General features: G+C 36.2%; 1 protein-coding gene across 1 annotated transcript in view; it reads right to left on the bottom strand.

Moving 5' to 3' along the window:
* Positions 1 to 7,447: 7,447 nt before the first annotated feature.
* The window catches only part of LOC144582943 (uncharacterized), a 149,076-nt gene continuing 134,755 nt past the window's right edge, over positions 7,448 to 21,768 (bottom strand). Inside the window, exon 6 of the mRNA XM_078375638.1 lies at positions 7,448 to 7,603. The gene's annotated coding sequence lies outside the window, so the exon portion shown is untranslated. The remainder of the gene's footprint in view (positions 7,604 to 21,768) is intronic.

The raw sequence follows: 21,768 nt of genomic DNA, 5'->3' as shown, positions 1-21,768 counted from the left end.
TGGCAGGCAGAGTACATGACCTTAAAATTTCATATTTCATGAACATTTCTTCATGTACTTGCAGACTAACTTTAAAACTCCTGCTATTTCAGAGCAGCAATTCAGTTAAATTCTGAATTGTAACTCTTGTAGAATTTGTTACTATTGAGATATTCTGATTACATAATTCCAAGTTCCATGTGAATAAAACTGAAGCCCAGCTTAATTAAAAGAGAAAAGGATGACAGAATTAAGAGCCCAGAATACTTCCAAGTCAGAAGTTAGTTTGAATATTTGACATATTTATAGACCAGGTTTACATAGAGCAATTTAGAGGGGCTAAGCAATGTTGGTACAATAATTTGAAGACCTCCAGAAAAATACCGCCTCCCACCCACCCCGACACACAATAGTTTCCTCCAGTAGGTTAGATTACTACCATAGCCCCTGACAAATGACTAAATCACAGACCATGACGCAGTGAAGAGTAAGAACTAGAATGAGACAGTCACTGAGCTGGAATTCCTATTTCTCTATTTACCCAAGCGGCCTTGGGCAAACCCATCAACTTCTCTTGAACTCTGACTCTTTATCTGTAAAATGGATATCCTAACAGAAACCGACTTGTTATAAGGGCTAAACAAGATAACACCAGGAGATAGATTAGCCACTGCTAGACACATCCTCAAGAAATGTTGGCTGTTATTAATGGCAAACTAACAAAAGGTCTCACATCCACCACTTGTAGGGCTCAGGAATAATCAAGTTGGTTTATAATTTGTGGAAAGACCTGTCGTTGGCTTTGTCAACTCTCTAACCTAGACCAGCTCCTCTTACTCCTGCCTCATCCTAGTTCTCCCAGGAAATTTTTTGATCTTCGAGCACCTCTCCTGTCTTCTTTGAGGGTGGCATCACATCAATTTCCCCAACACAAACAGATTTAGATCCCCACTGAACCCCAAGAATGATGAGACACTTTTGTATATCTGAACTGGAAGCGTAAGTATGCCCTGAGCATAAACATGGCTTTTGTTTCAAAGAGCTGTATTCTATTAAAAAATAATTCCTCATGTCTTAGAATTTTTTCATGCAACAAAAGGCTGAAGGAAGTTTGCCAAAATGCATACTGTAGCTGCATCCAGATGGCAGAATTACGGGTTCTGTGTTCTTTCTGCTTCTTTATACCATTCTGTACTTTCTAAAATGTTTGTACTGAAAACAGAACAATTAGGAAACCAGAAAAACAATATTTAAAAACATACCTTGCTTTGGTATGTGTCTCAGCACTTTGGGAGGCTGAGGCAGGCAAATCACCTGAGGTTAGGAGTTCGAGACCAGCCTGGCCAACATGGTGAAACCTCGTCTCTATTAAAAATACAAAAATTAGCTAGGCATGGTGGCGGGCGCCTGTAAACCCCAACTACTTGGAAGACTGAGACAGGAGGATTGCTTGAACTTAGGAGGTAGAGGGTGCAGTGAGCTGTGACCACGCCATTGCACTCCAGCCTGGGCAAAAAGAGTGGTTGAATCACGAGGTCAAGAGATCGAGACCATCCTGGTCAACATAGTGAAACACCTCCTCTACTAAAAATGCAAAAAATTAGCTGGGCATGGTGGCGCGTGCCTGTAGTCCCAGCTGCTGGGGAGGTTGAGGCAGGAGAATTGCCTGAACCCAGGAGGCGGAGGTTGCGGTGAGCCGAGATCGCGCCATTGCACTCCAGCCTGGGTAACAAGAGCGAAATTCTGTCTCAAAAAAAAAAAAAAAGAAAAAGAAAAAGAAAAAAGTAAAAACATAACTTGGCTTGGAAAATGGGGGCAGTAGAGAAGAATAATGAGAAAGTAAAATTGCACTTATTTTTCAAGGCTTGGTTTTAAAGTGATACAAAGGGGAATGCAGTGTGGACTACTTGAAGTAAAAAGAAAAGGTCTGAAAGGGAGAGTGCTTGTGTGGGAGAGTGGGGAAGAGTAGGCAAATCCCAGCTAGTTCATGAGTTCACCAGAGAGCAGGCTAAGCCTAGTTTTTAAGATACATTAAAATTGTCACTCAGTTCATTGGTGAGAAATTCATCAAATTTGTTGACTAATTAAAATAATCAACCAATTAAATCAAAATGGGAAATGCAAATGGCCTGTACAACTAGTCCACATTGATTTCTGCGTAGAGAAACAGGAAGTTATTTTGTGGTCTTGAATTCTAGGGGGCCAGCTAAAAAAACGGAGAGAAGAGACTTAGTGAGACAACACTAAAAGCCGGGTCATCAAAACATGGCCAGTTCCATGTTTGAGAATCTGTGAGATTAGGTACATGGGGATTATAGCATAGTTTAGAGGGCAGGCTCTGGGTTTCAGACTGTCTCAACTTGAATCCAGGCCCAGCCAGCTGTAAGCTGTGAGACCCTGGGGAAATTGTTTAACTGGACCCAATCTCAGTTGCATCATCCTTGAAATAGGTATAACAATATTACCTAGTTCTTGAAACTGTTAAATGATTCAATGAAATAACATATGGTAAGGGTTTAACACTTAGCATTAGGCAGGTGAAAAAGAAAATGAGAACAATGAAGAAGAGTTTATGTGAAATAAGTAGACATATAAGAGCTGAAGTCCTCTTTTCATTGTTATTTCTTCTTCTTCTTTGAAATAAATAGACGCTAGAATATGTAAGAGCTGAAGTCCTCCTTTCATTTTTATTTCTTCTCCTTCTCCTTCTTTCCCGAGATCATCTTTTTCTTCTTCCTCTTCCTCCTCCACTTCTTATCTTCTTTCCCCTGAGATAATCTTATTCTTCTTTCCTTTTCCTCTTAATTTCCCTCCCTGCCTTCCTTACTTCCTTTCCTTTTCTTTCTTTCCTTACTTCCTTTCTTCTTTCTTTCTTCCTTCTTTTCTTTCTTTCTTTCTTTTTTCTTTCTTCCTTTCTCTCTCTCTCACTCTCTCTTGCTCTCCCTCTTTCTTTCTTTCTTTCTTTCTCTTTCCCCGAGACAGGCTCTCCTTCTATCACGTATGCTAGTGTGTAGTGGCCCTATCACAACTCACTGCAGGCTCCACCTCCCAGAGTCAAGTGATCCTCCTGTTTCAGCCTCCTAAGTAATTGGGACTACAAACACAGCTACCATGCATGCTGGCTAATTTTTTATTTTTTGTAGACCAGGATCTCACTATATTGCCCAGGTCTCAAAATCTCAGACTCACGTAATCCTACCACCTCAGCCTCCCCAAGTGCTGGGATTTCAGGTGTCAGCCACCATGTCTGGCTGAAGTCCTATTTTCTAATTAGCCAAAGTGAGAAAATGAACAACATTTATATTATAATATTTTAGAAAACATTATTTAAAGACACCTTTTCTCAATAAGATCCTTCCCTTAGGAGTCTAAGATTGGTTACATAAAAGCACCCTAATTTGGTCAAAGCCCAATTGTATCTGAATAATTAAGCTCACTTAAATTTAATATTAAAAATGGAAAGAGTAATTGCCTATAAAAGTAGCTTATATCAGCAATCCATATATTGCAAACATCATTATTTGAATTTCAAAATTCAGTTAACCTAACAAATTTTTAAAGCAATGGTAAAGTACACTGACAAATAAGTTATATTAGCCAAAAATGAAATATCTCAAGGGTATTGAAGGTAAACTTTCCTCAACTTCTGACTCATTATTCTCAAGGTTGTCATGCATACATTTGGCAAACATGCATTTAATTATTTTATAACTTATTTTATGAAAGTCTGATTCAGGCTCATAAAAAAAAGTGTTTGTATTTACTCTAGTAATCTAATGTAATAACCATTAAATGGCATTAGACATGCTTTCCCAAATTAAATGGCTTTCAAAGGCTACGCTATTAAATAATGAGGAAAAGTTTCTGCAAGATAAAGAGTCGATGTTTGGGGACACAAAATATGGACAAAACAAGCCCACAACACGAGGACAGTCAGGCACAATAACTTAGAAATAAAGAGAAGCACATTATCTTTTCTTTCCTATTAGTCTATTTCTTTTTCTCTTTCACTTTTCTTATGAAGAAAAAATGCTATTTGGAATTTTTCATCTATCATATCACTGAATTTGCTCAATAAAATGTTGCCCATTAATCAGAAATTAAACATAGCAAAGGCATGAGATAGCTTTAAATAGACTACAAATGATAACACATTTCACACAGCATTGGCAAAAGTAGTGGACTTTGTATTTCATTCATTCAATCAGCAGCTAAATACACTGTTTGTAACATGGAGGATCTAAAGATGAATGAAACAAATTGAACACAGTGCCAATAAATACTGAGAAGCAACTAGGCAACAGAACAATATGTGGGGAAAGACATATTTTGCAACCCAAGAGCCATGGGCCAAAATCCACTTCGATTTGTTATTATCTATGTGACCTGGAGCAAGTTAATCAATTCTAATTCTCAGATTCTTCAACTATAAAAAAAGGTGAATACCTCTATTATTGGATGCTTATAAAGAAAAAATATATATATATCAGGAACCTTTCATGCTGCCTGGAACTTCATAAATATTTGTTGTCTTATAAATACAAATTACTAGAATTAATGATTTAATTCAAGCTGAGAAAAACACACAGTCTCATGAATAGCAGACAACTTTAAAATTCCAAATTAAATAATTCACAAGAGATAATTTCCTGTATATATTTGTCCTATAATCATGTAACTGAACAGTGAACATTCACTGTAACCCTAATAATCTGTACTTCCTCCTCCGATTAACAAAATAAATGGGCTAATTTTCATGTAGCAGAAGCTACAAATTGTCCTTCATTATCCATTCTCTCCTTCTTCTTAAGTAAAAGAATCCTCAAATGTTAGTTGGGTACATGTTTATTTTTTAATAAAAACTACATTTCATCTATATAGCAAAGTATGATGAAATAACTAAGGTCTGGTCAATGGGATGTGAGAACAAGAGATATGTGTGACTTGTCAGAAACATGTGTAAAAGGAGAGGTCATGCCCATCTCTGCATTTCTCCCTCCTGCTATCTGGGATGCATATGTGATAAGACAGTGGGGGTAGAAGCAGCCATCTTGGAAATAAAATAGAAGTTCCATGTTGAGGACAGCAGGGCAAAAACACAGAGAGCATCTGGGTCCTTGATGATGGAGCACTGTTAAACTTGAATTGGCTAAACTTACTGTTATTTTAAATTCTTTGTAATTCTTTCCCATGTGGACAAAATTAAAATATCTCAGGAAAACTCTGCTCTCAATACTCACAGAATTATTGAGTGTTTTTCTTCTCTACAATCATTAATGGGGGGGCGGGAAGAAGAAAGAAAAGAAAAAAGAAAATATTGGGCTATAACAAATGACTCCAGCAGTCCAGGCGTGAGTAATTGGTCTAGGACAGATGGAAGTACAATTAAAGGTTATGGCTAAAATGAGAAATAAATAGCTTATAGGTACTTAGTGACACATGTATTTGCTCAAAGTATTTACTGCTTCTCTCTGGACCATTTTTCATCTTGCTGATGCCCTTTAGTGAATGATGAATCTGCTTGCCTCCCACTTATTTTAGATGGAATTCTACTTTTAGAACAATTATAAAGGGATTTCAGGGGACCTGGTGTTACTATAAGACTGGGTATGTTAATAAGTAACATTTGTGATGATCAGACCCATATTTTTTTTCCTTGAAGAACTGCTCTAATGGACTTAACAGTAACATCGATGATTTCCATTGTAGACACATGCTTTTCTCACTCATACCCAGCAATGTTCCTCACCTGACAGGTTCAGTTATTATCTCTTTATCAAAGCACACATACAACTGTTTGTTAAGAAGTTTACTTACTCATGTTAGTTGACGTACAATGCATTAACTATAAGTTGATTTTGACTGAATGCTTTGCTAATTTATAAGCTTGACAACAATAGTTAGTCTTCCTAAACTTGCTTACTTCCTTTTGAAGTGGAATGCCCTTGTTTCTCTAACATTGCAAGCAAGGAAGCTTTAGTGTCCTCTCCACCACCTTGGATAACTGTTGTTGCTTCACCCATACTGCCACTTTTTTTTTCTAACTAAAATCCTTGTTAGTTCTAATCTGTACTACAGCAAACTCCATTTTAGAGACAAATGGCACCTCCTTCTTAGTTCAGACACAAAGATTCTTAAGGAACTATAATTAATTGGTCTTCCCCAGAGAAAAAGGCTAGATATGTGATTATGCTTTTTAAAATGTGAAAAAAAAATGATTGAGGATATATATACACATACACACAAACATATATATATATATATATATATACACACACACATACATACATGCATACATATTCCTAAGATGACATGGGCTCAGCTATCCTTCCAGGTCCTCTTTTGAGAAAGAACCCTAGTTCTGGTGCTTTTTCAGCTATACTTAAAGTTCTGGGGACCAGAAGCCAAGCATTCAAAGGCTGAAGTGTCAATATGTTAACCAAATTATAATAAAGTTAAGAATGAAATGTGGCACCTGAAACATTATCCCATAACTGACAGAAGTGGTTTTTAGAAAAAGCAAATATAACATCCTTTTGCTATTTTATAAATTAAAGCACATTTAGTACATACAAATTTTTAAGTGAACAACCATTCCTATCTTCCTCTAAACCAGAGTTACATAGAATTTTCAAGAAAGAAGACTATATAATACCTATGTAATATTTCCCATTCTAAAGCTGATTGTTTTTTAGCTTTACATACAATTAGTGATTTTGAGTATTTGTCCTGAAGAGTTGTGACTCACCTACAGTATGCTCTAGGGTTGAATTTATACATATACCATGCAGGAAGTTTGGGGGTTAAGGAGGTAGGTATACATTTAAAAATAAATGGGAATTGGCTGGGCGCAGTGGCTCATGCCTGTAATCCCAGCACTTTCAGAGGCTGAGGCAGGTGGATCACAACGTCAGGAGATGGAGACCATCCTGGCCAACATGGCGAAACCACGTCTCTACTAAAATACAAACACTATCCAGGCACCACCCACTGCACTCCAGCCTGGTGACAGAGCAAGACTTCTCAAAAAAAATAAAAATAAAAATAAATTAAATAAATTAATAAATGAGAGTTACAGCCCCATCTTCTAGAATCGTGAATGTGCATATTTTCTGAGGGGTGGGGGGGCAGTGGGGAGATGGTTTCTACCTTGCAAGATTCTACAAGGTCACATAATCTATACCTACCATGTCTACAATTTAATAAATAAATGTTAAGCCCCTGATTTAATTTAGAGAGAGAACTTTGTATAATATGAATCTTTTTGGATCTCCTGAAGATGTATACCCAGAGAAATTACAGGGATTTTGAAAAGTTAAAAACAAAGTCACGAGGCAATCTATGTCTTCTCACTTGTTCTCAAACTTCAGCATCAGAATTACTTGGAAGACTTGACAAAACACAGGTTGCCGAGCTGCACCCACACATTTCTGATTCACTAGGTCTGGGGTGGGGCCCAAAGACTTACATTTCTAACAAGTAGCCAGGTGATGCTGGTGGTGCTGGTTCAGGGGACACTCTGAGAACCATGTCCTTCATGAAGGAAGGGCATAAAGAAGCCAAACCAGGAGTTCAGCCTTCACCTCTAAGAGGGCACAGCCACACATGGTGTCACACTAAGCACCTGAGAAAGATCCAGAAGAGATGGTTCCTCAATCAAGTATGGTTCCTCAATCAAGCTATGAAGAAAGCTGCTAGTGGGATGGGAATTGTGGGAAGCGGTGAGAAAGAAGAGAGGCAGCGTGCATGGCTGTGAGGGAAGACCAGAGAACAGCAGCCATCAATGGATGCATGAAAATAGTGACTAGATTCATATTCATTGAACAGATATCACTGAGCACCTACGATGTGCCAAAAACTCAGCTAGATGTTAGGGACTCATTAGCGATCAAAACAGAAAATGTTCCTGCTCTATGAACATTCTAGTTAGACAAAACAATAATTAATTGTACAAAAAAATATAAAACATATCAGATATATCAGTAATATAAAAATGCTATGGAGAAAAATACAGGGTGGAGTAGGTGAGGATTAAGTGTTCTTTTTCACTTTTACATAGGGCGATACAGGAAGGATGTCCACCAGATATCACACTAAGAGCTGTCACAAGAAAATGAGACAATTCTAATATGTTTTAACTTTAGCAATCACTTTTCCCTAAGATGCCAGGATTAGTTTATACTAATCTTTATAGATTATCTCTTTATAGAGCTCCAGATAGTGAGGGTGCAGAATTCCTGAAAGTCCATCTACCTGGAGCTCTGTCCTATTCATATATTCACCTGTCTCCTGGTTTAATTAAGTCAAACTGGGAGAGAAGGAAAAGTATTTGTTGATTTCGTAGTCAGTCGGCTTTAGAGATTCCCTACAATATTCCATCATCCAAGATCTGCCATGGAGGATCAAGCTTAGGAAAGACATTTGCACATCTTACATCTCAGGTATGAAACGAAGCTTTTCTAACACATGATGACCATAATCAGAAAACAGGGATGCTGTTAGAATTAGTTACAGTTCTTGTTATAGCAGCACTTCCTTCTTTCACTTTCAGGGTGGCAGAAAATAGGACTTAGGTCAGCTAATACTTCTGCAAGGATCTAGTATGAAGATTATCTAGTTAGAAGATACTATTTGGTTAGTTTTCAAAGATGTAAGGAAAGATTTGCTCCCAGGGAAAATCCTTGCTCTTTTAAATTTATAAATGAATATTCTAAGCGAATGTTCACATATTTTAACCAAATAAAGCTAAAGCTCTCTTTAAAAAAAAAAAAAAGAAAATAAAAGGAAAGGAAACAGACCAAAACATAAAACCTGAGAAAGGTCTCAGCCTCCCACTCCTGTGCTTCTCTCTATGTATGCATATGTGACATTAATTTTATATTCTTTACATTGGATTTCCCTCCACTTTCAGAATCCTCAGGCACCCAGACATTTAGTGAAATACACTATTTACTTTTGTATATTATCACTATGTAACCTCTTAATTTTCTGCATTTTCATGAGATCACTTCCTAGACTCCAACTTTCCTCTTTTAAACCATAGCTGCATCAAGCTGACTATACTCAAAAGCATGGGACTTATGAAAAAAGTAGGCATTGCTAATCCACTGCTAGTTGAAAATACTTTCTGAATTATCAGATCTTTTTTAAAAAGCCCATTATATCCTTCATTATGTAAACAACCCTCCTCTGTATTGCTTTTTAAGCTTTGAAAATATCAAAATCATGACATGACATGAGAAGAATTCCATTTGGACAAAATGAAAAACAAAAAAATTTCTTCTACCAAGAAAAAAAAAGAAACAGAATGTAATGGGGAAAATAAATGCAAAAATAGAATTGGCTAGAAACCAGCAACCACAAGAAAAGAAATATAACAGGAAATGGAACAAATCAGTTACTATAGAGAAGATTTTTTTCCCCCAGACTTTCTTAGGAGGAAAAAAAGACATCGTAAAGAAATGTAAAAACTAAGAGTTTGGACAAAGTTATTTATATAATCCTGAGGTATACAAATTCCATGTGAATGTATATGTTTTTTGAAAGGACAATGGAGTTTTTATTTAGTGGAATTTTAAAAGTTTATCTTCTTTGGGATTCTTCTAGTAAAGCTTTAGTTAGAAGGGTTGGAGCTTTTGAGGGGTAAGGTCTATGTAATTATGCTACGATATCCTTTTCCAGAGACAAAATTACCTTCATATCTAATTCAAGGCCACTCCAAGGCTCAGTTCATATAGGAACCGCTTGCTGTGTCAGAACCCTCTTCAGCTCAGCAACAGACATTGCCAAAAGATTCGCTTTCCTTGAATAACAATTCTTCATACACTGGAAAATTTTTCACATGAAAATTGCTCCTTTGGGTTATTCTCCCATTATGACTTACTTTTATTACTGGGTTATTTTGGTATAGACTATACCAATTTTTTAATCTGTTTTATGCTTAGATAAAATTAGAAGATGTCATTTCTAAATATGGATATGAAAATTTAATCTCTATATAAAAAAACAAATTTAGAAATGTCATTTATTTGCTAGTTGTTTTATGATTCTATGTTTTAAAAAAATTAGTATCTAATTTGCTTAATGAACGTCATCTACAAAATGTTTGACAGCCTCTGAGCATGTCTGCAGAGATGGCAGAGTCAGGGCTGTAGAAGACAGAGAATAGTCTTTAATTTCTACTATCTTATTGGAAAATATTGATAAAAGCTAGAATATATATTAAAAACCATATGGCACATCTCCATTTACTTTATATACAAGAAAACTTAGGTCTCAAGATTTGAAATTCTTTATTCAAGGTAGCACAGCTATTTAGCAGAGGAGACAAAAATTGAACCTCAGTCTCTGGATCCCAAGGGACACTAATGGTCCCTAATTATCATGGGGTAAGAGCTCCACCAGCAACCAAATAACAAACACAACAGGCAGTGAATTGAAAAAAAAATTAATTTTTTCACACCCTGCTGTAATCCACAGAAGCTTACTCATAAATAAATTAGTGAATGTCATGAGTCTCAATAGAACCACCATTCTACCATGTTCAGGCAAAAGACAGAAAGGCTGAAAGAAGATGAATGATGAAGAGTTCCCTGAATAAAAATAATTTATTGGATTTTTCTTTTTCCTGCTCTATTATTTCACACATATAATAAAGTTGATGAATATATACTTTATGCAAGTGTATTACTAATATTACCTGCTAATACATTATATTTTATAGTATGCAGCATGTATTACCTTATTTATTTCCTTTTATTGCTATTAATCTTAATGTTTAACCTCATGTTTTGAGGCTATTAACATAGCAATAATCATAAGGCTAAGAACAAGCATTTGAACCCAAATCTAAATGATTCCAATGTATATCTCTGTCCAGTGAATTATATCGCTTAATTCTTGAAAATTCTTCCTGACTCTGCCTACTTCCTTAGGTTTATGTATTTTTTTTTTTAAAGACTAAAGAAGCTACGTCTGCCTGTGGAAAAAGTTTCCATATTCCTAAAATTAGATACAAATAACCATTAAAATTGATTCTAGGTTGGGATAAATAAGATAAACAAGATTTTCAAAATGAAAGCCTTTATGTATCACTAAGCATCTAAAATGCCTTCTCAAGGTTTCCATGCCAACCTTTCTAGAATACTAAAACAAGCTGTGAAACATTTACTCACACCACAATATGTAGTTTTTGATGCGCTACACTGTTTCACTGCATTTTTTAAAAATAACCTCAAATAAATTTTGAATATTTAGCAAATGGGAGAAGTAAAAATGGTACCAGTCCTCAGTGAGGAGGCAAACAATGTAGCTTTTGTTTGTCTAAATGAGATAAGCCTTACAGATTTAAACGGGACTTTTTATTTCTGCTAACATCCTTTTTATGGATATCCATAGTTAGTCATCGCTTTTCAAAATAGAGTTTTATAAAAGTTATGTTTAAATTATAAACAACACTAAGCACTTAACAATGAATATACAGAAGACAAATCTGGAAATCTAGGGCATTTCAATCTTTGATTCAGACCACCTGGAAAGAGAAAAATAAATGAATAAAAAGCCAAATGGAGCTGAACAGGTCTCATGCAGTTTAAGAGATTTCTTTTTATTTACCAAGCTCCTTAAAAGTAAATATTGCAGTTTGACTGCTGAGTATGACAGGCACCTCCTATGGAGAAGAAGCTCCTGCAGGTTGGAAGAGATAGGCAAGAGAAGGACCTAGCATTTGGGTCCAGCCTCCAGCATGCAGAAGACATTTGGTGGAGAAGCACACAGGATGGTTAGAAAGGGAATGCTCAGGACAGCAATAGAGAAGGGCACGCAGGGCACTGGAGTAGTAATAGCAACCAATAACAGCAGTCAGAGTAAGAGTGAATGTAGGCAACATAATAAACACCAAAATTATATCAGGCAATGCGCTGAGTTCCAGAAAGACAGTAATGACAAGGCGTTTGTGGTCTCTGACTTCAAACAACTAGGAATCTAATTAATCTTTAAAACATGTTGATTAGGGAGGAGAATAAAGCAAAATGCCATGAGAGATTGCATTCAGAGTGTTATGGGAGTGCACAGTGAAGGCATCTAGCCCAGTGTTGTAGGAAAGACTGCTCTGAGTAACTGAGGTCTAAGCATTCACTTTTAATAGAAAAAAATATGGAGAATAAATGGAGGAGAGATGGCAGGAAATGAGGAGGAAGAACCTTTTACTGACTTAACTAATTTAAGCTGAATACAAATGTCAGATTTTAATTTGTTCCTTACCAGGTTTTTATGTATATAATACATCCTATCTATAGACCAATATTGGCAACCATAAATAGGAAAACACAACTGTAAATTCATTAGAGTCACAACTACACTTACTCCATCACCAATAATTGTGGGCTTCGATGAGTTAGTTGATGTCTCTTTGATTCAATGGGCTGGGTTTCCTGCATAAGTTGTAACATTTTAAATGCAACCGATTTATTACTGAGGGGGCACCATCAAGTGATACTTTCCCCGAATGAGGAAATGTTAAGATTTTACCAGGAGTAAATTTAAAAAAAGAAAAACTTCCACATGGAACTTTAAACAACTTTCGTGAATTGAGGTCTTAGGCCATGTCCCTGCAACTGCAGAGACCTGTAAGTGCAGGCTTCTTACACATATTAACTATTTTGAACCTTATTTCACATATGGATTTAAACTCTTAATCAGAGATACAATGCTTGATTATACAGCACTTTCAAAAGTTATTTTTGAAAACCATTTGTCACAAACATTTCTTGAAACATCATATAAGAAGGGTCAATATTTTCTTCAACCTGAGGTTTATGACTTGTCAACTACTTCAATACAGTTTTGGTCTCACTTATGCCAAACTGCAAGACTTCTTCCAAATCATTTTATTTTCCTTCATCTAAGGTCCTCCTGTTTTTAGGTTCAAAATGCTATTTTGTGACAGGTGCCATTGGTTTTGCGCTGGCCATATTTACAGGGCTCTGCCTTGATTCACATGTGTATGGCCATGCCTTTCTAATATGATTAGTTCCTTAGAATTTATGTTACTGTCTTAAAGTATTTTTCTCATTTCAGAGAAATGAGATGCCGCTGGTGAAAAAAAAATGGAGGCCTATGAATCCTAATGGGACATCGATTAAAATGATGCTGAATCTTGTTCTATATCCAGTGTGAGAAGTAGATCGACAGAGGTCTTTGCTGCTTCTTTAAAAGTGAATGAACAAATTCTCACCCGTTTGAATTTTATTTATGAAAACAATATTTTCTGAACCAAAACTCTAAAAATGTGGCTTGTCAAAAGATTTTTGTGTGTAATTTATGATTTAATTGATATGAAGTCTTACAAAGCTGAACTGAACTACACTGTTACATATTTAATCTATCATTTTATTGGACAAATAATACCATGAGGGCTTTAGTACTTGTGAAAACAACAATTAAAGAATTTAGCAAACAGTTTCTCCTTTAAAACATGCCATAGAATGGACCATGTAAAGTGTATTAATCACAAAATCCCAATCTCCTGGTTTATCAGTTCAGATGGATAATGAATGCACTTTTGATGTTATCCTTGAAAGGCACAGGGTCCCAGCTGACAGAATGCCAATATGCAAAGTCTATTAGCTGTTCTGCCTCCGAAAAGTTAGAAGAGAAAAATATGAATCCTAACAACTAAAGCAGCTTTAAAAGATTTTTTTGAAATAAGATTAAAGAGTTTACAGGAAGCAAGGAAGGAAGCATAAAGACAGATAAAAAGGAGAGAAAAGGGTTGCAATCAAATCAGACCCCTTTTATGCCTGAAGAAGAAATGGAATCATATCCTAGTAATGACAAAAGAGGAGGTCCTCTTTTGTCAAAGGAAGATTGGACAGGCGCTTCCCCAAACCACTTTTAAAAACCATCAATTGATGTATTTTGAAGTTGTTAATAAATGAGGTCAAATCATTTAGCAAATGATACATAATATTTTAGTGCATTACATCAGTATGTTGTAAAGTACATGCACATACGTGGAAGGCTGTTGCCACCTGAATAAAAGTGAGCAAGATTGTGTCTGTCTTGTTCTCCGCAGGATGTGGTGCTTAAGAAAGCATTTGTTTAATGAATAAATAATTCATTCAGAGTCATTTTACACAGACTGGAAATAAGCTTAGCCTGCCTCAGTACTATAAAGGAAATTATAAGAAGCTGTAAACCATACTTTGGGAGACAAATTGGCATGAGGAGAGATTTTTCAAAAGAAGAAAGATACTATGCCTAACTTTTAATGTCATTGTCATTAACCAACATGGGGAGACGAATTAATGATATTGCAAAAGTACTGCCACATTCCCAACATGATATTTAGCATGGACAGGGTGTCATTCAAAAATTACTGCATGAGATGGGAGAGGTTAAAAATAAGTCCAATTAATACACAATAAAATTTAAAACTATAAGTCCTTTATAATAAGAAAAATAAGTAATAGGGAGCAAGGTAAACAATACTGTGAAAAAATATCCTGTGAAGCAACCACCTTTTAATAAGCAAATGGCCTTATGAAAGGGAAAATAATTCATCTCACTAAGGAATGGGCCTCAGAAGGTCTTAAGTGGCCTAAAAAATCTTTCCTTAAACACACACCCTTACCATTGGAAATCAGGCCTTCATCTAAAAATTAGATGGAAAGATTATGCCCTTGTGACATTCTTTTCTCCTTGCCCAGAGAACTAAAATTTGTGTAGGTGAAGGTCGCTTCTTCACTATTAGTCATTATTATAATATCTTCCCCATGTCCCTCTTTAGAATTTTAATTATATTTGCACACACAAAAATATGCATTTTATGGTGTTCCTACCAAATTTTAAAGAGGCATTTTAGGAAAAAGTGTGGGGAAAAAGAATGCTTTTATTAGAGCATATGGATTTTAACTGCACATATGTATATATATCAAGAAATTAATAACTGGATGTCTTATAGGGAAGCCTGTCTTTAGTAATCTCCTGATCTATTTATCATCAGCAGATGCTCACTCTGGGTGCAACCTAAGTGATTACTCCCAGAAATCTCATAATTGCAGTAATTAGGGTCACATGACCTTCAGCTTGTTCCTGCTATTAAAAAAGGGTGGGGGTGGGGAGGCAGATGGCCTACATTAGCATTTGAATGAGCACTGGAGATCTTGCAGTTGAGCAGAGTTTAAGTTAAACGCACCAGAAAGCTGTGAATGTCCAGTCTCTAACACGTTTCAAGTAGAAATTTAAGACCTTTTTATATGATCCATTCTGCTCTCCACAAGATCTGCCTTCCCTTGAAAAAGCCAAATATGAGCAGTACTTCTCCCAATAATTTACCCAGCAATCAGGTTACTATGAGTGTGAAGGAGTAGTGATCATTTTACTTAAATCTCTCCATTTTAAGCCTATTTTTTCTTTGTTTTAGAACATACTGACATTATACTCAGAAAAAAAAAATACCAAAATATCCGTTGACTACTTAAAAAGCAATTATTTCATTCATTTTACACTGTAAAGACAAATACAATCTTGAAAATATTAGGTGTGAATCTCTCTGCTGAAAACAAGGGTAGATAGAGACTGCTTTCTACTCTCCCTTTTCTTTTAGAATTTCTTTCCTTGTCCTTTGCAAATTTATGTAAATCTTAATGATAGTTAACTAAGCCTCCTATTAGCCTCGCAACACAGGAATGTTTTTTCAAGGACCTTGGAGCTACCTTTTTGAAATGCAAACATCAAGGGAGACAGCTCCCTAATCTCCAATTCCTGTGGGAGGGTAGGAGCCTAATTTCAGTGTTATCCTTGCTCCAAGTTGCGAAACTTCCTGCCATAAAGGTATAAGAAATTTGTTTCTCTTTGGAGCAAGTCAATTAGCTAACGCAGATGATCACCTGTGTTAGATGATCAATTAGCTAATGCAAATGATCCAGTTACCTGTTGCATTTAGGATGGTGCTGTCAAGTCCTTTTACTTGAGGACTGGTTATTGCTTATCTTGAAAGCAGGTGTAGGCCGGGCGCGGTGGCTCAAGCCTATAATCCCAGCACTTTCGGAGGCCGAGGCGGGTGGATCACGAGGTCAAGAGATCGAGACCATTCTGGTCAACAAGGTGAAACACTGTCTCTACTAAAAATACAAAAATTAGCTGGGCATGGTGGCGCGCACCTGTAGTCCCAGCTACTCGGGAGGCTGAGGCAGGAGAATTGCCTGAACCCAGGAGGCGGAGGTTGTGGTGAGCCGAGATCGCACCATTGCACTCCAGCCTGGGTAACAAGAGCGAAACTCCGTCTCAAAACAAAAAACAAACAAACAAAAAAGAAAGCAGGTGTATAACCCCACTCTTGGCTACATCTACTTGGCAATATAAAAGACTGAGGTTTCTTTTGGTCTTTACAATCTCTTAGTGGATTGCCTGTAATGTTTGTCACATTCTGGTTTAATGCTTAGTAATAAAAGTGTTTTCTTTTTCTATTACTTTGATGGAGGGCATTTCTGGGTTGAGATAAGATTTTGTTTTTAATTATATTCCCTCAACAATTTTGATTTTAATTAATCCAGCTCCCTGTAGTAGAGCCCTTTTAGATATTTAACACAGGACATAAATAGTAAAATTCCAAATTTCCCATCTGAAATTTAAATAAAGAGATAAAGCAGTTAATTTTACAATTTCATTTATCTTTAATTATAAGCAAGCTTGGTAATATTAGTGCCAAAATAAAACAATTACAGATATCGAGAGGGTTAGTTGGAACATCTAGTTCCCATGTGTTATCAATGTTTTTTTTTTTAGTTTTATAAAACCTACCACAAAATTATACTTTCATTAAAGGAAGCTTTTGAAACAGACATTCACAACAGTATATATCTATGTAACTATTCTGTGTTCATTAAGAGATAATGAAAAACCTCATGATGAGTTGGGTTCTGCTCACAGTTAAAGAACAGATACAGATAGAAGTAATTCAACAAATATTTGTAGGAAAAAAGAGTGGAAGACTGAGAAAGAAGGAAGGAAAGAAGAGGCTGAATATAGGTCCAGAGTAAACCTGTCCTGCACCCTCTGCTGAGGTTTCTCAACTTCCGAGTCCTAATTCCCATATGTGTGCTTTGGTTTCCACAAAGCCTTTCAAGAAATGCCCTTCTTTCTGTACCTCTAACTCTCTGTTTAGAGAAATTAAATAGCTAATTAAATTCTATTTACCTATAAACCCAGCGGAAAATTCCTTTTAAAAAATTTGGTCCTTCAAAATCACAGTGAATTATATCTTCTCTGGATCATTCTACAAAGTTATACCCGTACTTAGTATTTGATTGCATCATCATGTATTAGTTGCTATTTATATGCATTACTTTTCCCCTCTCTTGACTGTAAGCTATTGCAGAGCAAAGCAACCACTGTTAATACATTTAAAGCATTCACAGGATCTTGCTCTCAAATGAACTACCACTGGATCCTCACTACTTGTTTTATTAATAACCACTCTTGTATTGGAACTGCATCTTCTCATGTAGGTTTACTTCATACATGAAAAGACTTAATTCTGAGAGTACAGAGAGCAAGCCATGATTTAGAAATACATCGTGTACAAATTCTCTTTCCCCTATAAAAATGCATGCCCATAAAACTATGAGACGAAAGAATGTAATTTGGTTTTCCAAAGTCTGGACTTTGGATAAAAACGTGCTATCATCTAGGCTGTTTTACTTTTTATTTTTTCTTTTATTAAAAAAAAAACTTTTAGGCTATCATTCACCTCATGGATCGGATTTCTTTATAGATACTTTTCTATTTCTTGAGCATACTTCTTCTCCCTACTAGCTTCCCTTGCCCTTCCACTCCGTAAAGTGGTGTATTCCCACGTGGGGCCATATTAGCTGATGACTTGAACTCCTATGTCCTAGTAAACGGTACATTGTTGAATATCGTGGGATACCATCTATGGCTGTGTTGAAGTGATGAAATAAAGAGATATGTATCAAAAACTACAGTTGTGTGGGCTTTACAAAAGAGATAACAAACTCGTAAAACTTTCTCTAAGCAATCCATGACATGGAAATGAAAAAGATACTATGCTCAATCCAAAGAGAAACCACTTACTTCAGAAAACTTTCCGAAAGCAAAACCAAATCACATCACATTTTAAACACTTTTTATGCCATCTGCTGGCATCATGCTACACATTGTGGTGAAAAACCACATATTTCTAAAAGTTTTCTTTTTGATCAATGAAGTACTTGACATTTGCATCCTCTTTATATTTATGTAAAGGTGGAGAGTATCCCTATTTTTTAAGCACAAAGTTAAAATAACTTTTGCTACTCTGTCTCTGAAAATTTCAGTGATCACCAAAAAGAAAATTTATGAAACTTACCTAAATATAAGAAAATAAAAAAATTAATAAATATCTATTTAGTCCCTACAATGAAAGAGGAACATAGCAGTTCCAGACATGGTGGAAGAGAGAGGATGATGTCTGATACAGAAACTTGGTAAATACCCTGTGGGGTATACATTTCCAGTATATGCATAATCATTCAGTAGCATACAATATTTTAAGGTAACTTTAGTAATTATTGACATGGAAGATTATGTAATTTTTATGTTGTACACTTGTATGAAATAGAAGAAAAGGCAATTTCACTCCATTGAAGTGCCTATATAATAGCCTAGCCTGAATATGTAAGTACAATTTCTCTCTGAGCATTAATTTCACCTAAGGAAATTAAGTATCAGCCAGTACACCCCTCCAACCTACTACAATAGTAATTTACATTTTAATTTCCAAATAGGTAGAAAACCCCAAGGGGCACCCTAAGTGTACAAGTCCTCCCTCTGTGATAGTGTAGCCAGATGGTCTAAATTATTCCTTACAGTTTCTAAGGGATAATGAAAAGTTAAAGTGAAATTTGAAATGGTTTGCAACTATGAAGTTGACTGTCAAGTTAAACATCTTCCTCACTGACTCATTTTTACCCTGTTACCAAAATTTAAACAAATTTTAAAGGAGGAAATTCTTTTTTTTTTTTTTTTTTTTTTTGATACAGAGTTTTACTTTTGTTACCCAGGCTGGACTGTAATGGCGCCATCTCGGCTCACCGCAACCTCCGCCTCCTGGGTTCAGGCAATTCTCCTGCCTCAGCCTCCTGAGTAGCTGGGATTACAGGCACGCACCATCATGCCCAGCTAATTTTTTGTATTTTTAGTAGAGACGATGTTTCACTATGTTGATCGGGATGGTCTCGATCTCTTGACCTCGTGATCCACCCGCCTCAGCCTCCCAAAGTGCTGGGATTACAGGCATGAGCCACCGCGCCTGGCCAAAGGTGGAAATTCTTATACCTTTATTTTCAGTAAGTTCATTACCCCTTCCCTTTTATTCCCGTTGTTTAATTTATTCTCCTCTATTGGTCTGACACTCCTTATGGCTGACTTAAAACTCCTTAAAGGGCCGGGCGCGGTGGCTCAAGCCTGTAATCCCAGCACTTTGGGAGGCCGAGGCGGGTGGATCACGAGGTCAACAGATCGAGACCATCCTGGTCAACATGGTGAAACCCCGTCTCTACTAAAAATTACAAAAAATTAGCTGGGCACGGTGGCGCGTGCCTGTAATCCCAGCTACTCAGGAGGCTGAGGCAGGAGAATTGCCTGAACCCAGGAGGCGGAGGTTGCAGTGAGCCGAGATCGCGCCATTGCACTCCAGCCTGGGTAACAAGAGCGAAACTCCGTCTCAAAAAAAAAAAAAAAAAAACTCCTTAAAGATGCCATCATAGCTGTTTTTTAAAAGCAGACCAGCTTATATTTGCACCTTAGTATTGTACCAGAGAGCTACTTCTGGCAGGACACCAATAGAAGGCAATAGTTTTGAGGAAAAGGTGGAAAAAGTATTTTCATTCTATAGGTGAAGCGTCTTTAAGCAAATGATATCAAGCCCACTCTCTTTATCATTCTGAAGATCAATATCTTATAGTTTAAGCCATCACTAAATGATGTATATCACAGGCAAGTAGTTACATTTGGGTAAATGTGTATTTTTCTACTTATTGGTAATCCATAAAAGAATTTTCTGTATTTCTAAGAACTAATATACTTCACAGAGGAATACTCTGTTAATAAAAATTCTATCTGGGCCAGGTGCAGTGGTTCGCGCCTGTAATCTCAGCACTTTGAGAGGTTGAGGTGGGAGGATTGCTTGAGCCTGAGCTAGAGACCAGCCTAGGCAATATAGTGATCCCCTATCTCTGCAAAAAATAGAAGAAAAAAAGTTTAGCTTGGCATGGTGGTGTGCACTTCTGACCCCAGCTACTCGGGAGTCTAAGGCTGGAAGGATCGCTTGAGCTAGGTAGGTCAAGGCGGCAGTGAGTCATGATCAAATTACTGTACTTTAGCCTGGGTGACAGAGTAAGACTCTATCTCTAAATAAATAAAAATTAAAAATTGTGTCTGGTTTAATGATTAAGTTTCTCGATTCATAAAATGAAGACAATAGTACTTAAATTTCCAAATACCTACTGATACGGTTTGCTTCTGTGTCCCCACCCAAATCTTACCTCAAATTGTAATCCCCACATATTAGGGGAGGGACCAGGTAGGAGGTGATTGAATCATGGGCATGGTTTCTCCCATGATGTTTTCATGAGTGAGTTCTCACAGGAGCTGATGGTTTTAAAGTGTGGCACTTCCTTGTTTTCACACATACTCCCTCCTGCCACCTTGTGAAGAAGGTAAAGAAAGTGCCAGCTTCCCTTTGCACCATGATTGTGTTTCCTGAGGTCTCTTCAGCCATGAGGAACTGTGAGTCAAGTTAAACCTCTTTTCCTTATAAATTTCCCATTTTCAGGGAAGTTCTTTATAGCAGTGTGAAAATGGCCTAATACTATTAATATTCAAAAAGGAATGTACTAAGTTATCACTTGCTATAGTTTTGAACTACAAACTTTGAAAGGCATAAAATTTTAGATAAATGAGAGAAAGGAAGAAGATAGATATAGATGTACACGTGTAATGCATTCAGTGTTTTTTTTAATTCAACTCAATTATTTTATTCAACTAATTAGATTTGAAATGGTCGAAAGAAAAAAAATGAAGACTCTAAAGTAACCCAAAGTTGATAATCATAAGACACTGAATAATATGGAATGAAACTCAGTCTATGCTGGTTTGTTATGGCAAATAATTTTTCAACTAACATTTTATATTAGTAAATAACTGGGAAAGATTAGCTCAGAGAGGCACACAATTTTACCCTCTTCAACAGGAACAACTCAGAAGCCACATCTTAAAGTAAAGCTTTTGTATTGTGCATTGGTAAAACTATCTGAAACCAGCATGCATATCCATTTATCTATCTATCACATATGTTTATTATATGCCATATTCCTTTTTCTAATATACAATGGATTTTAATTAATCAACATGAGAAAAATTTTCTATTCTCAAATGAATGATAAAGCTTAACAAGCCTCATGTTGATTTATAGAGGAACAAGAAAGTTTATCCCTTTTGCTACTATAAAGTTCTTACTCTGCAATAAGTAGAATATAAAGAATTTCCTACATAATAAAGAAATTCATTTATTTTGTTTTTTAAATCCTCCAAACGACCGTAATAAGATATAAGGCCTATATTTAAGCTATAATACTCTTTAACAACATAAATGAGCTAGAAAGAGATCAGCTGTGTTATTCTTTTGAATGATTCTTTTTTTCAGATGAATTTATGAAAAGAATAAAGATTAGCTGGTCAGTGAATTAAATCCAAGGATTGATTTCATAAGCATGGGGTTTGTATGAA

Source organism: Callithrix jacchus, chromosome 6, assembly GCF_049354715.1.
Source record: "Callithrix jacchus isolate 240 chromosome 6, calJac240_pri, whole genome shotgun sequence".
Classification (NCBI taxonomy): Eukaryota; Metazoa; Chordata; class Mammalia; order Primates; family Cebidae; genus Callithrix; species Callithrix jacchus.
The sequence above is the reverse complement of the archived record's forward strand: the minus strand, read 5'-3'. Positions and strand labels throughout refer to the sequence as shown.